Source organism: Mustela lutreola, chromosome 5 (assembly GCF_030435805.1).
Source record: "Mustela lutreola isolate mMusLut2 chromosome 5, mMusLut2.pri, whole genome shotgun sequence".
Lineage (NCBI taxonomy): Eukaryota > Metazoa > Chordata > Mammalia > Carnivora > Mustelidae > Mustela > Mustela lutreola.
In genome coordinates this window covers 28,765,001-28,777,911 of record NC_081294.1, presented here as the reverse complement: position 1 = coordinate 28,777,911, position 12,911 = coordinate 28,765,001, and the positions used below count along the sequence as shown (strand labels likewise).

Genomic DNA, 12,911 nt, shown 5'->3' with positions numbered 1-12,911 from the left:
AAATGGAGAAAGAGTAAAGCAGCAAATGCCAGGAAATGCGGAGGGCAGCTGGGGACTGGGGGAGGGATTCCAGTGTGGAACTGTGGACTAAACCAAGGGCTAAGGACAGGTGCTCTGTGAGAGCCATCTGTCAGTCCACACTGACCCATCAACCTTGGACTGGGAAGCCAATTGGGTTGGTAGCTTGAAAGCAAAAAGAGCAGAGCTCAAACCAACAGGGAGTCAGCGACAGCCGGCAGAGATGGTGCAAAAGGGAACTCAAAAGGGTTAGCAAGGCACCATGTTTGTTTCTTACTGTCCCTGAGTGCTGGCAAAAGTCCACTTTGGATCCTATCGCTGACACCAAATCTGTCAAAAACCAAAATTCAACCAAGTAAATCTGAGATCTACTTGGCTTTATTAAATGATTGATGCATCAGGCAACATCTCATCTAGCAAGTAGAGGGAGTGCCACTGAACAAAGCAAAAGAGAGGTCTTCAGAGGCAGAGGAAGGGTAAAAGGAAGGAAGAAAGGAGTGTATTAACAAGGAATGCATTGCTTTGGCAAGGTTGTCCTCATAAGAGGAGTCAGAGGGGTCTATTAGTGACTTTTCTGATATTCACCAGGAAATTCCATGCTGACTGGTTAAAGCTAACTGGAGTTAGGTTAATACGAAGTCTTGGCTTACTGACTTGAGGTCTTAACCCAAGGGACACCATTTTGGACCTGTGGTTTCCTTTTTATACAGCCTTAAAGCTAGAAAACTAGAGTGTAATCTCATTTTACAGATGGAGAGATAGAGTTCCAGGGAGGTAAAGTGAGTCACATAGATTTCAAAGCTAATTCTAGGCCCAAGGGCAGCAGAAATGTGACAGGAGTTCAGGACATGCCATCCCAGTATGTTTTGTTCTACTGATTATTTTGAGCTGTAGGCACTTGAAAAACAGTAAAGGCAGGAAAAGTCTTTCCCCGATTTCCCCCTATCTGCCACGAGACACGTTGTACAAAAGGAACTCAGTTGTCCTCAAGCCCCTCCCTCCCTGTGAATGTGATCAAGGGAGGAAGATTAACTCTTACAACTGGAGAGGAGACTATAAGTTAATGCCACGACCAGAGTTTGTCACTAACTGTCCTACCTTCCCATCTGGTCTTCTAAGGACCCATTCATCTTTCCCTCCAGTCATTTACTGTCTCCTAAGAGGGCTGCATCCCTCCCTCTTTCCCTATTAAGATGGCATTAATCCTGAATTCTAAAGCCACCTCTGGGGTTTACTCATTTTCCTTGCGGATCTCCTGTGACTACATAAGGCAGAGATGCTGATCTTCTGTTTTTCTCCTGTTATCTCTCTTTCATCACAGGTGTCTCAGCTGAGAACTCAGAAGGGTAGAAGGAAATGATGTTTTTCTCTCCTAAATGGTCTAGATTAAAAACAAAACAAAACCAAAACAAAACAAAAAAACAACAGGGGCACTTGGGTGGCTTAGTGGGTTAAAGCCTCTGCCTTCAGCTAGGGTCATGATCCCAGGGTTCTGGGATCAAGTCTGCACCGGTCTCTCTGCTCAGCAGGGAAGCCTGCTTCCCTTCCTCTCTCTCTGCCTGCCTCTCTGCCTACTTGTGATCTCTGTCTGTCAAATAAATAAAAATCTTAAACAACAACAACAACAAACAACCCTGGTGCATCATTCCTTCCACAGATCTTCTAGGAGAAACAAGCGCTGTCCTGTCCAGGACAGGAGACCTCTCCCTATTGTGTCTCTGTGCCTGTGGCTCCCACGTGCGGGGCTGTACTGATGAATGGGTGACAAAGGGATGGAATTTAAAATGGCCTTTGCTCTCAGAGGGAGGGACATGGACCGTACTGGGCGTCATGTTGTTTGCCTGGAAGTGGCTTCCCCGTCGCAGGAAGTTTCTTTCCCTTGCCCCCTTCTTCCCTGAATTCCGGGTTCCGATTCCGTGGCATTATTTTTCCTCAAGGTCCTTTCAGTGTCTGCCTAATGAGACCGGTGGTAGCTGAGTGTGTGACTGACACTCGGTATGTACCGCTTGTATTCATCTTCCTGAGAAAGGGCATTGCACAATAAAAGATTGCCAAGGGTAACTGTAGTGGCATTTCTGGGAGCCCCAGCAGCATTCCCAGCAGCTCCGTTCTCCACCCCAGTGGAAGGAAACACCCCCCCACCAACCCCGCTGCCCGCGCCCCCGGGGAACCCGTGGGTGGAGGGAGGCAGGGCTTCGAAAGTAATTAAAATATTCTTATGCAGAGAGACCTTGAGTTCTTTGCTCATTAGACCTCTTTACTTTTTACCCACATACGGTTCTCCTGATTTCCAGGACACAAAGCCAAGTCTAGGCTGGAGGGAAATACTTTTGGAGTAAAATCAAATCAGTTGCAAATGAGTTACAACATCTCAATTGCCTTAATAGATCAAACAAAACTGCACTGTGTACTCCAGGCACCAGAACTGATCCCCCTCAGTGGAGTTCCCCAGTGCAAAAAAATGCAAATCTTTGGCTTGCCTATAGCGAGGTCCGAAGCAATGCCCTTGAGGGCTTAACCAGGAGGCAGTAACTTGGAAGAGAACTTGCTGCGCATGCGGCCTGCCAGGATGGCGTAACTAGCAAGCTAGCTGGAACAGGCTGTCCTGCTTCAGGCCAGAGAATACTTACGTCAGGCCAGAAGTAAGGAAAATGGATTTTTCTAACTTTGTACCCTGTGTATTGCCTGCGGAGACGGTGGGCCAATGAAGCAGTTTTTTTGTGTTGGTAGCTCTGGTGGTAGTTCCAGCAAGTCTTGCTTCCCATACCCTCCGCCCCACCAGCTTCTCTCCCTGCTCTGTCTTCAGAGCGGAATTCTGCGTGTTGCAGTAAATGTGCGTAGACTAGGCACATGCCTCCGTGTCTCAAGTGAGTCCCTTTGAACATAGCTGGATGGTCCTTCAAATTCAAACTTTAAAAGCAGGCGGACTGACTGGAGATTTATAGAAACGATCTTTCAAATTGGGAAAAAAAAAAAAAAACCCAAAACCAAAAACTCCGTTTCGTTAATAAATGTGGTTTACTGATTGACATAAAATAAACTTACATACTTAAAGTATACAATTTGATAAGTCTAGACATAGGTATATACCCCTGAACTCATCACCATAATCAAGCTAGTGGGCATAATCATCACGTCCAAGACTTTTCCTCTTGCCCCTTCCTAAGCCAGCCCTCTCCCCTCTTCCCGGGCCCTGGTCGCACCGCTCCCACACACTAGGCAACCACAGATCTGCTTTCTTTCCTATGAGAGTTGTCTTCACCTTCTAGAAATTTATATAAATGGAATCACACATGTAAACTCTTTTTTGTCTGGCTACTTTCACTCTATTTTGAGATTTATTTATGCTGACTGACTTTTTACGTCTAATCTTAGATTAATTAATCTTATGTTAATCTTTTATTACTATTAGAAAATCTCATTTTTGATTGGATTCACACCTCGAGGTAGAAGCTCCCAGAATGAACAGCCTCCTTCTCTGGGCAATCTGTTCCTGGTGTTTTTCTTTGGCTTTCTCCAGTCTCTTGGCCAAAAGTATAGCATATTTTGCAGGCTGCTCCTTATTTTTCTTAATATGCTATTTCATTTGGGCAATATGCTGACATTTGTGTCGTGTGACTCCGGGAGTAACACGATTTTGAATCTTGATTGCTCTGGGTCTTGGTTTCTTACTGTCTTTGTGCAGGGGCTTTCTCACCACCTACTGGTGGGCATTATCTTCTTTAGAGAAGTTCGAAAGTTTGCGGATTCTGCTAGCTCTTTTGAGTCATAGGCGGCAGGGCACAGTAGTATCAGTGCGTCCAGAAATATCCTTCTCTCTCTCTCTCTTTTTTTTAAATTAACAATAACCAAGTTGAGAACACTAAGATCAACATCCACAGTGCAACCTGGAACAGATTTGTGCTTTTTTTCTTCAGTCTTCCTTGGTCGTAATAGGCATGTCCCTTACATGGTAGCGGGCAGACATAGCCATGGGTTAAGACACCCTGCTTTATGCGGAAGCCTTGTCTGTCATTCCCACCACTGACTGGGACCACACAATCCTTCCATTCTTCGCCCAGAGCATCAGCACCCACTTCTGTGGTCATATCCTTCTCATAAATTTGCATTTATTGTCCCCTTCAATGAGTTTCTGGCAGCCAGTAGCTGGGAAAGAGATGTTCAGCTTCACCCTGAAGCAGACGACCACCTCTGAGGTGCCATGAAAAAGAACCACGCGGAGTGAACCTTGTTAGTTTGTAACTTTCAAAGAATTGGTCTATTTAAAAATTGTTAAATTGATTGGCATAAAGCTGCTCATAATAGTTCCTTATGATTCTTTTACTATCTGTAGAATTTGAGGTAGTCACCTCTGTCATCTCTAATATTATTAATTTTTATTTTCCCTATCTTTTTCCTCTAATGATTCTGTTTAAAGGTTCTTCAATTTTATTGATATTCTCAAACAAGCAGCTTTGGGTTTATTGATTTCTGTTATTTTTCCAGTTTTTGGTCATTAATTTTTGCTCTGATATTTATTCCTTCCTTCTTTCTACTTTACTTTAATTCTTTGGTATAATTTGCTTGTCTTTTTAAAATTTTTTAGAGTTGAAGTTGAAGTCATTGATTTGAGAACTTTTTTCTTTCTAATATAGGTAGTTACAACTATATATTTATCTCTATGGACTGCTATAGCTACATCCTGCATATTTTGATATTGTTTTTCTTTCTTTCTTTTTTTTTCATTTTAAAATACTTTTTAATTTATCCTTCATTTATTTTTTGATCCATTAAGTTATTTAAAAGTTTATTACTTACATACCTTAAATATACACAGTTTTGTGTCAATTATACCTAAATAAAACTGTCAAAAACCTATATTACTTAGTTTCCAAATATTTGGGCATTTCCCAAGTATCTTGCTGTTATTGGTTTAGAATTTAATTTCACTGTGGTCAGAGAAATACTTTATATGACATGAATCCTCTTAAATTGACACAGATTTTATTGCTCAGAATGTGGTCTATGTTCCGTGTGCAAATGAAAAGAATATGTATACTGTTGTGTGGAATGTTCTAGAAATGTTAGGTCAAGCTGACTGTTGCTCAAGATGTCCGTATCTTAACTGATTTTCTGTCTACTTTTTCTAGTAGAATTATTAAGAGATGGATATTATTGAAAGATAGATATTAAAATCTGTATTTATAGCTATAGATTTGAAAAATTTGTTCTAAAGTTCCATCAAATTGTGTTTCATGCATTTTTGAAGTTCTATTATTAGATAAAACTTTTTTGGGATATTTATGTCCTCCAGAAGAATTGACAGATTCCTTTATCATTCCATAATGAGCTTCTCTATCCCTGGCAATATTCTTTACTCTAAAATCGGTCTCATATTAAAAGAGTCACTCTAGTTTTATTCTGATTAGTGTTAGTTAACATGGCACATCTTTCCCCATCTATATTAGTTTCCTATTGCTGCTGTAACAAATGACTATAAACTTAGTGACTTTAAACAACACCAATTTGTTATTTTATAGTTCTGGGTTTGAAGCCTGAAATTGGTCTCCTTAGGTTGAAGTCAAGGTGTCATCAGGGTTTGTTCCTTCTGGAAGCTGTAGGAAAGAATCCATTTCCTTGCCGTTTCTAGTTTCTAGAAGCCTTGGCTCATGGCTTCTTCCTCCATCTTTATAGCCAACAGCATAGTGTCATTACATCCTCTTACTCATCTCTGTTTCCACTGTCACATGGCTTTCTCTTGTTCTGACCTTCCTATCTCTCTCTTATAAGGACTCTCATGATTACAGTAGGTCCACATGGAAATTTTGTCATCTCAAGATCCTTAATGACATGAGTGGGATCCCTTTTGCCATATAAGGTAATGTGTTCATAGGTTCCAGGGATTAGGATGTGGATATTTTTCAGGGGACTATTTTTTAGCCTACCAAACCATTCTTTTCCTTTTAACCTGTTAGTTTCTTATATTTAAAGTGTTTATGGTAGGAAGCAAGTTCTTTTTCAAAAATCCTCTTAATTACAGTGTTTAGGCTATTCATGTTTAATATGACTATTGATAAAGGTGAATTTAAATCTTCACTTTGCTTTGTGTTTGCTCTTTGTCTCATCTGTTCTTTGTTCTCTTTTTCTTCTTTTGTACCTTTAGTCTGCTATAATAAAATGCCACAGACTGGGGTGCCTAGGTGGCTCGGTGGGCTAAAGCCTCTGCCTTCAGCTCGGGTCCTGGGATTGAGCCCCGCATCGGGCTCCCTGCTCGGTGGGGGACTTGCTTCCCCTTCTTTCGCTCTGCCTGCCTCTCTGCCTACTTGTGATCTCTGTCTGTCAAATAAATAAATAAATAAAATCTTAAAAAAAAAAAAGCCACAGACTGAGTGGCTTAAAAATAATAGAAATTTACTTCCAGTGATTCTGGAGACTAGAAGTCCAAAATAGGGTACATGCTTGCATGATTGGGTGAAAGCACTCTTCTCGGTTGCAGACTTCTGTTTGTGTCCTTACCCAATAGAAGTAGATGGGGTATCTCAAAAGTCTCTTTTCTAAGGGCACCAATCCCATTCATGAAGGCTCTGTCACCATGATCTAATCGCATCTCAAAGGCCCAACTCCCAATGCCATTACTTGGATGTTAGGATTTCAACATATGAAGTATGAAGGGCTAATTCAGACCATATCATGCGCTTCTTTTGAATTAAGTATTTTTGATGATTCCATTTCGTCTCTGTTTTTGGATAATTGCTGTAATGCTGTTGTATTTTTTAGTGGTTGCTTTGTGTTTAATAGTAAACATCTTTAACTTATCATAATATATGCTCATGTGATATATAATTTCAAATATATTAGAACCGTATTATGATATACTTTCATTTTTTCCTCTTAACCTCTGTGCTATTATTATTTATTCTATTTTTATATACATTATAAGCTTCACGATGTTTTTTCTTTTCATTCCAAAAGATTTAAACAATAAGGAAAACATCTGATTTATATTTACATAGTTATACTTTCTGGTGCTCTTTATATCCAGATTTCTAATGATAAAATTTTCTATCTGCCTGAGTTACTTTATCTGATGTTTCTTATAGTTGTGGTCTGCTAGTAATGTCTTCTTTCAGCTTTTATATCTTTAAAAAAACAATTATTTCACATTTTTTTAAAAAAAGATTTTATTTACTCAAGAGCAGGGGGAGGGGCAAGGAGAGAGAGGCAGAGAATACCAAGCAGACTCTGCACTGAGTGAGGAGCCCAGATGGGGGCTCAGTTCCACTACCCATGAGATCATGACCTCAGCCAAAATCACAAGTCAGACACTTAACTGACTGAGCTACCCAGGCACCCTAATTATTTCATATTTTTAAAAAAAGATATTTTTGCTGGATATAGAATTCCATTTCAGTACTTGGAATATGTGCTCTAGTCCCTTCTAAATCGCATTCTTTTCACTGGGAGTGTGCTATAATTATCTGGTAAATTATCTTTCTTTTTTTTCTTTTCTTTCTTTCTTTTTTTTTTTTTTTTGCATATTATAACCTTGGTAATAGGCCACATAATGACCTCCCTGTGTGTTTTTAAGATTTTTCTCTTTATCACTGGAATCTCTTTATTAATGCAATCTCATTGTGAGGTACTTCAGTTTTCTTCATGTTTCTAATATTGGATTTTGCTGAATGTCTTAGAGCTGTGAGTTTATAGTTTTCATTAAATTCCTGACCATTATTTCTATTATTATTATTATCTCCTTTTCCTACTTCAGGAACTCCAATTACCTATGTAACAGACCACTTGAAGTTGGCCTGGATCTCACTGATGTTCTCTTCATCTTTCTCTTCAGTCTCTTCTGTTTTTCATTTTGAATACTTTTGTTATGGTATCACTAAGCTTACTAATCTAACAGTATGATTCTTTGGGGTCTTGCTTTTAGATTTTGTTAAGCAGGACCAGAAAGCTTTTAGTCTAGGACTAATTTTCACCCATTATGAAGGTAAAACTTGTATATATGCTAATAGCCCTGAACTGTGAGGTTTTCTTCTCTGGTTTGTGGAACCAGGGACTGTTTTTGGCAATGTATGACCTTTTGTCTAATCTCATTGGGTATCCCCACCACCCTGACCTCAGTGGGCTTCAGGTAATTTCCTGATACACAAATGTTGTTCAGCACTCAGTCAAAGACTTATGGTGGGTTATCTGCTGATCTCAAGAGCTCCTCATTAAGCCCTGTTCTTTCCAGTACACTCCTATGCAAACTCTACCCATTTTGGTCTCCTCAGACTCTCAGCTATGTCTCTTCAACTCAGGGATGATGCTGGTTCCAGCTAATTTTTCCTTCTTCTTCCACATCCTGAGAACTTCTCTAAGCAGTAAGGTGGGACAATTGCAGATTCATTTTATTTTTTTCTCCTCTTTTAGTGTTCGCTGTGTTTTATTACCTGCTGTTCAATGTCTTGAAAACCATTGTGTCATCATTTTATCTGGCTTTTTAGTTGTTTCAGCTGGAACAGTAATTTAGTTCGTGACATTTCATTTCAGTTCATGGTAGAAGTTCTGCAACACTTCACTTATTTTTTTTTTAAACTCAGTGTTTATTTAAGTAGGAACTCCACTATTATATTTTAAGTGTTTATGTATTTCTTTCATTAAGGGATTTGACAGAGAATTGGGTGGCTAGAACATGAGAGGTAAAATAAAAGATACCATTTCCCAAAATGCCAATGAAGTGCCTCTGAAATGAGAATGGAAGTCAATTGGAAACTAGAATATTCTTTATAAGAATTGATGTACTCGTCTACATTTATCCACCTATTATGTAAATATTGAGAGACAATTATTCAATTCTCATGTTTCTGCATTTCTGACCTTTGTTTTAGACTATCTTCTCAAAGATTTTTATATAGCAAGTGTCTTGAAAGATAGAGATAGAATCTTCTAGAACAAAAGACAAGATTGCCTATAAACCTCGTATAAAAAAGATTTCTCCCACTAGAGCCAAGGTCAGGCTTTTTGCTTTGTTTCCTTTTTGGCCATTATAAAAGATTCAGGTTCTATAAACTTTCCTGTAAAACAACCCCCTATGTGTGTGGGTGTCACTTGGTTCTCTTCTCATTGCCTTGTGGGAATTTGGGCTTGAGGAACTGGCACCAATATTCTGATGTTTATGCTGTTTGCTGTGCCATGAGTCGTAAAGTCTTGTCTGTGACCCTGGAATCTTGTATCTTCTGCCAGCATCCATGAAATTGTGTAAGGCCAGTTTGTTTGCTTGCTTGCTTACCTCCATACATACCAGATTCTTTATCGTTTTGACAGTCATATAGAGCATGTCATACCTAGTTTACAGGCAATTTGACTATGTTTCCTTATACCAACAAGATCCATACTTACAGAAAGTGGCAGATGTGGAGTTGATGAGGAAGGTATGAGAGGACTCCGAAAGAATGACAGCTATGGTATGACCATGTTCTGTGGCTCATAAGTAAGTAAAGCATTATTCAAACACCAGGTGGTGTTACTCTAACATACTTATTAAGGAATCTGAGGATATTTGGCATGGAGAAGGGAGGACTTGGCAGGACAATATAGCCATAACCAACTATGGGAAGAGCTTTGAGATGAAGGGTGGAAATAGGTGGTGTGGACAGTTAGTGAGATCTAATCCTCTTTCTAATCTTATGTGGGTACTGCACATATAATCAGATGTGACCCTCAATTAGTGGGAAAGGAACTGCTGCCAAAGAGAAGTCTCATGTGCATATCACCAATAGCCATTCTGTTTAGGCTACGAAAGATGAAAATATACAAATATAAAGGGTAGAATCTCCAAACTTGGGCATAGGGCTAAGGAGGGTCCTCTAGGGGTGACTGCTGTCCTTGGCCCCTCTGGCCTTGTCACTGCAGTGCCAGACTTCTAACACCCTAAGACTTCTTTTTTTTCAGTAGGTGAGACGTGCCTGAGGCTTTGTTCTATCTTATCCACACAGCAGTCAACAACCATGACCCATGAAAACTGGTGTATGAATGCATCTTCAGCTCCCTCCCCTCTTGGGTTTGGTAACTTCAAAGCACATGTCCTAACTGGCTCTTCATGTTCCCAAATGGAGTTACGCTCCAGTTATTTACAGCAGAAGGGAGCTCTATCTGGCACTGTTTATTTGTTGCCTTCTTTCTCCTGTCTCATCTCCCTTTTTTTTTTTTTTTTTTCCATTGTTACTGGGATCACCTCCCCAACAAACTCCATGCACTTGACTCCTTTTATCAGGATCTGCAAACAAACTAAACAGGTAAAGGGAAAGGGATATGGACACATTAAAAAAAAGTTCACATTTGATGTACTGTCCCACTACTAATTTGAACATCAAAAAGAAAGTTGATAATCCTCTCTGTGGGGCTCTGAAGCTAAACTCTAATGCAGTTATTGGCAAGAGGAATGGGTTTTTTAAAATGTCCCATAGGACATGTCCCCTTTGAAGGAGAAAAATGCCCTGAAAGTCGTGGTACAATGCATACTCAGGAACATAAAACAGATGTCTTTAAAACCCTATCAGTGATGTGGTGCCTGGGTGGCTCAGTGTGTTGGAGCCTCTGCCTTCGGCTCGGGTCATGGTCCCAGGGTCCTGGGATCGAGCCCCGCATCGGGCTCTCTGCTCAGCAGGGAGCCTGCTTCCTCCTCTCTCTCTGCCTGCCTCTCTGCCTACTTGTGATCTCTGTCTGTCAAATGGATAAATGGAATCTTTAAAAAAAAAAAAAAACAAACCCTATCAGTGAGGCTGCGAGTCCAGAGGGCTGTGATGGCTCGAGTCCAGAGGGCTGTGATGGCTCCCGCCTTGTGTTTTATTTGCTGGCAAGATATTTTGGATTTACCAGAGCTTCTGGGGTTGCCATAGTATTTGTAAACAAAACTGTGATCAACAAACTCTGGGGTGGTACAATAATGCTAAGGGAAGTTTGGGGGAAGGTAGGGTACTCTTGCTGGGAAAGTCTTGAAAAATGACATCTCGGAAAGGTCATAGAGCACAAAGCAATGGAACTGGCTGCCTTGCTGATTGGAGCAGTCGCACTGATTCTGTTCCCTCCCTCTTTTCCTCTTCCAGCCTCTTCTCAGCAGACGTTTCACTATTCTTCCATAGAGATGGGAAAGAAGCTAAAACCATATGAGGAGATTTTCTAGGTGACACAGAACGTGTGGCAGAGGGATAACCTCCTCTTAAGTCTCTGAAAATGAGTCAAACATTCTGTTGAGTAGTTCAGAACTGTCTGCTCTTCTCTCTTCTCTAAAAGATATTCATTGCACATGGGGCGCCTGGCTGGCTCACACCGTTAAGTGTCTGCTTCTTGGTTTTGGCTCAGGTCATGATCTCACGGGTCTTGAGATCCAGCCCGGAGTCTGGCTTGGTGCTCGGTGGGGAGTTTGTTTGAAGATTCTCTCCCTGCCCCTCCCCCAGTCTCATGCTCTCGGTCTCTCTCAAATAAATGAATAAATAAATAAATCTTTAAAAAAAAAAGATTTTAAAAACACTTTTTACGCAATTAGAAAATGCAGAGCTCTGCACTGGATACTGGGAAATATAAAGATTAAGATACAGCTCCTGTCTTCAGGAAGCCACTGACCACTAGGGGACACTGTAGAGTGATGAACACATTGACAGTGACACCAGTCGTAGGGGTCAGCAGAGGAAGGAGTGGGTAACTTGGGGTGGGCTCTGTCTTCCTTGCAGGGCAGGATGGGTCAGTGATAACAGCATTTATTGAGCACTTAGTATACGCCAGGCATCATTCTAAGTATATACATGCATTAACTAATATAAAACGGCACAAGTACTATTAATATCCCCAGTGAGTAAACTGAGAAGTTAAGTAATATGCTTAAGGTCACAGAGCTGAGCCAGAATTCAGTGCCCCAGAGTGCAGTCTTAATAAACACACGATGCTGCAAAAAACCATCTCTGGGGCTAAGGATAAGAAAAGTAGGTGTAGGTTAGTGATCTTTAACATATTTTTTATAGGTGCTCTGGTAAGAGTATAGAGTCCTAGGTGTGAGACTAAAATCCAGGATTTCCCTATTATATTAGAGTCCTTAAGCAAAATGACCACAAACTACCTATTTCAAAAAACTGTGTTTCTAGAACCTGTTTAGAAATTCCTCTTCTCCCAAAGATGGTGACTAGGATTCAGGCAGGCTGCCAGAGGTTTATGCATCAAAATGTAAACAAGACAGGATCCTTAGAGTATCAAGAGCCATAATTTTAGTCCACCAGTCTTCCCAGAGCCAAATCATAGTCATTATCTTTTTTTTTTTTTTTTAAGTTGGCTCCATGCCCAGTGTAGAACCCAGCATAGGGCTTGAACTCACGACCCTGGAGATCAAGAGTCACATACTCAACTGACTGAGTACCCAGGTGCCCCTTATTATCTTGATCAAGATCATTATCTTGAAAATGGAGACCCTTGAGAGCTTTGGAGCAGAAGAGTCCCAAACAGGACCTACTATGCGAAGGCTGGCCCAAGGCAGAGCCAGAAAGAAGCCAATTTGCAGAGGGAAAATGCCTAGAAAGAATGAGTGTGTATCTAATTCAGAATGAGTTTTCTGACAATGTAGAGATATTGGATGGACCTGAGGCAAGGGGAGCCTTGATAAGAGCAAAACAGAAATGACGAGAAATGGGCTTTTAGCATGTAGGTGGTGAGGACTCTGACGTGGCTTCCTTCAATTTCAGCAGGGAGACCTGGGCCAGGGTGGGACAGAGACTTCTTCAGGACCATGGAGGGGCTAGAGGAATGACCTCATCCTTTGCTATAGGCAGGGAAGTCAGGTATCCTGGCCAGCAGGACAGTCGCCTGGAGGGTCGAGGCCTTGTGCCTCGCAGGAAGAAGGAAAACAGGGAAAGCCTGGATGGACTTGTTTAAATGTT

General features: G+C 40.8%; 1 pseudogene; it reads right to left on the bottom strand.

Moving 5' to 3' along the window:
• Positions 1–3,436: 3,436 nt before the first annotated feature.
• LOC131831108 (small ribosomal subunit protein eS6-like) lies at positions 3,437–8,464 on the bottom strand (annotated as a pseudogene).
• Positions 8,465–12,911: the final 4,447 nt, after the last annotated feature.